The 3,849-nt window shown below is 37.8% G+C and overlaps 1 non-coding gene across 1 annotated transcript; it reads left to right on the top strand.

The window, feature by feature from the left end:
• The first annotated feature begins 3,295 nt into the window (after positions 1–3,295).
• Positions 3,296–3,402, top strand: LOC127116229 (small nucleolar RNA R71). The gene has a single exon (XR_007801199.1). It is a non-coding gene; the product is annotated as a small nucleolar RNA R71 (small nucleolar RNA).
• The last annotated feature ends 447 nt before the right edge of the window (positions 3,403–3,849 follow it).

Below are 3,849 nucleotides of genomic sequence, written 5' to 3'. Positions count from 1 at the left end.
TTTTTCTTTATGTCAAGACCTTTCCAACCATTACTCACATGCCTATGTTTGGATTTTCCATGAGTGACTTTCGAAGAGGGGAACATTTGTGACCAAATATGCAATTCAATTGGAATCTTCATGCACAAGCAAACATAAGGAAAAATACACGTCCATTTCACTTCACAGTGATATCAGCTTGAATTTCCAATTGATTTTGGGCCTCACATGCGCTTGTACAAGCCCATGCATGGAGGACCCAATGATCATGCACACGAGTTCGTCACTTCATTGCTTGGATCTCAGCTATAAATACCATGTCATGCTCATTCTAAATTCACCCTGAATTCAACCTGAAGGTCTGCTGAAATTCAAACCCAACCACACTAGAGGAATTCTAATTTTATTTTCTCAAATTCAAACTTGAATTTCAACTTCCTTGGTTGATCTTCAAGTTCCAATTCCTAAACCTTACATCATCATCATCTCAAGATCAAGTTGGAAGCAAGAGATTGAGTGGATCGTGCTGCATAAAGATGCTCTTCAAATGTAGATGCTCAAACTGTTTTGATCTAAATCTCCTCATATGATGTGAATTGCTTGTGTTCAAATGGTTTTCTGAAGTCGTCATATGAGAGGTAAGCCAATGGTGGCTTTGATTTTGTGAATTGAAGCATTTCAGTTTTCACACCTGGATTTTCAAGCTCAAATTTCTCATTCCATAGAGATCTTGAGAGAAATTCAAGGTTACATGGGTGATGTACGTCACCCCAGCTTCATTTTGGTATAAGGCTCATGCATTTTGGTATAAGGCTCGTGCATTTTGGTTGAGGTTTGAAAACCTGCAACTGGTGACCGGAGTCAGTTGGCTCACCGGAGAAGACGGTGGTTTCCACCACCTTTCCCACGTGGTTGAACCTAGGCCCTTGGATGAGGTTCCCACGATCTAATCTTAGCAATGTTTTCATTTGACTTTTTTTAATTCATTCTATTTCGCGCTTGACTCATGTCCATGGTACGAGCGCGCCTCAGCGCCATTGGATTTGTCCACGTCAATTAATGAAGTGGATCCAAGCGCTGCTAGTTTTTCATATTTTCTAATTTGTGTTTTATTTTTCTTTTATTCCATTTATTTTCAAAAATTCATAACTATTTTATTTGGAATCACAAAAATATGAGACGAACACTAAAAAATTTCTTGAAAAATCTAGTTTCATAATCTGATTTTTAATTATTTTTGTGATTCCATTTAATATTTTTTGTGAATTATTTTGTTTTTTGATAGTTTTTAATTCATTCTAAATACTTTTTGATATCCAAAAATTCCAAAAATATTTTCTTAACACATATGGATCATGATAAGTCTATGAAAAATATTCTCATCAATTTCTTAATTGATTTGAGATTTATTTGAGATTTTAGTTCATATGTGTTATTTTTGTTGATTTTTAATTGTTTTAAAATAGTTTCTGTTTTCAAAAAATGTTGAGAAAATTTGTCAAACATTGTTTGACCATGTTAGACTTATGATGATTCAATTGGACTTATTCAAGTTGAGTTGAATTGAATTTGAAGTTTGACCATACTTTGTTCATTTTATTTTGCATTTATTTTAATTCCAAAAATACCAAAAATATGCTTGAACTTTATTGACTTCTAATATTCATTTCTCTTCTGTTTACCAATGATTGATGTTGATTTCATTCACATTTGATCATTGTGTTTTGATTATGTCATTTGAATTCTCATTTTGTCCATTTCATTTCATCTTCATCTTCTTCTTTTTATTTTGGCCAATGAGTTAATGATTTGTGGTTAGCCTTGACATATGAGAGGCCAATGAGTTGGAATGTAGAATTGACCTATGCGCACTGGAACGTTTTCAAGAATTCCTACAGGATATTTGACGGAACGATCTGCTAGTTGCACAGACATTTTAGTTGGTCTTAATTCTCCCATTTCAAGTCTCTTGCATATGGATAAAGGCATAACACTAATACCGGCTCCTAAATCGCATAAGGCTTTGCCAATGACAAATTTTCCTATGTGACAGGGTATAGAGAAACTACCTGGGTCTTTAAGTTTAGGAGGCATATTCTGGATTATAGCGCTACATTCAGCAGTGAGTGTAACGGTTTCACTATCTTCAAGTTTCCTTTTATTAGAAAGAATTTCTTTTAAAAACTTGGCATATGAGGGCATCTGCGTAATAGCTTCTGTAAACGGAATTGTGACGTTTAATTGTTTTAGTAGGTCAACAAATTTTTTGAATTGGCCCGCATCTTTGGTTTTAATAAGCCTTTGAGGGTAAGGGATAGGTGGTTTGTAAGGTGGTGGAGGTACATAAGGTTCCTTCTTTTCTACGGTTTCCTTATTACTCTCTTCCTTTTCCTTAGGTTCACTTTCCTCCTCAGTTGACTTTTTAGAGTTTTGGTTTTCTATCCTTGGGTCAGACGGTCCTTCCACTTCCGTTCCACTTCTCAGTATAATTGCATGAGCGTGGCTTCTTGGGTTAGGTTGGGGTTGGCCAGGAAATGTACCAGTTGGGGCAGCAGTAGGCGCTTGTTGTTGAGCTACTTGTGAAATTTGCGTTTCCAGCATTTTGTTATGAGTAGCCAGGGCATCTACTTTACTTGCTAGTTGTTTAATTTGTTCGCCAGTGTGTACATTCTGGTTTAGGAAATCTTTATTGGTTTGCTGTTGAGAAGCTATAAAGTTTTCCATCATGATTTCCAAGTTGGATTTCCTAGGGGCGTTATTGTTAGGTGTAGATGGAATCGGCTTCTGATATCCCGGAGGTATAGCTGGGGCTTGATTTGGAGATTGTCCAGGTGCGTATAAAGCATTATTACTCTTATATGAAAAATTGGGATGATTCTTCCAATTTGAGTTATAGGTGTGCGAGTAGGGGCTTCCTTGAGTATAGTTTACTTGTTCCGCTTGGATTCCTGTTAGGAGTTGACGATCTGCAGGAGTGTGACCTTGGATTCCACAGACTTCGCAATTCTGAGTTATGGCAACTACGGTGGCTGGAGGTGATACATTTAAACTTTCAATTTTCTGGACCAGAGCATCCATTTTTGCATTAACATGATCAAGGTTACTTATCTCGTACATGCCAGTTTTCGTTTGAGGTTTTTCTACCATTGTTCGTTCGCTTCCCCACTGATAGTGGTTTTGAGCCATGCTTTCGATAAGTTGGTAAGCATCAGCATAAGGTTTGTTCATTAGTGCACCACCTGCGGCGGCGTCTATTGTTAACCTCGTGTTGTACAGGAGACCATCATAGAAGGTATGAATTACTAACCAGTCCTCTAAACCATGGTGTGGACAAAGTCCCATCATGTCTTTGTATCTTTCCCATGCTTCGAAAAGAGACTCGTTATCTTTCTGTTTAAATCCATTTATCTGGGCTCTTAACATAGCTGTTTTGCTTGGCGGAAAATATCGATCAAGAAAAACTTTCTTCAACTCGTTCCATGTGGTGACTGAGTTGGAAGGAAGAGATTGAAGCCATCTTCTAGCGCTATCTCTTAACGAGAAAGGAAAAAGACGAAGTCGAATTGCCTCTGAAGTGACACCATTAGCTTTAACAGTATCAGCGTATTGGACAAATATGGATAAATGAAGGTTTGGATCCTCGGTAGGATTTCCAGAGAATTGGTTCTGTTGCACTGCCTGCAACAGTGAAGGTTTGAGTTCAAAGTTGTTTGCTTCGATTGTGGGTGGAGTAATACTTGAATGCGGCTCATCTTGCGATGGAGCGGCGTAATCTCTAAGAGCACGAGCTGGTTCTGCCATCTCGGGTATCGAAGGGAAAATATTTTTGAAATCGGGAAGTTCAACAGGAGGGAGATTGTTTGCAGCACG

Source organism: Lathyrus oleraceus, chromosome 1, assembly GCF_024323335.1.
Source record: "Lathyrus oleraceus cultivar Zhongwan6 chromosome 1, CAAS_Psat_ZW6_1.0, whole genome shotgun sequence".
NCBI classification, from domain to species: domain Eukaryota; kingdom Viridiplantae; phylum Streptophyta; class Magnoliopsida; order Fabales; family Fabaceae; genus Lathyrus; species Lathyrus oleraceus.
The sequence above is the reverse complement of the archived record's forward strand: the minus strand, read 5'-3'. Positions and strand labels throughout refer to the sequence as shown.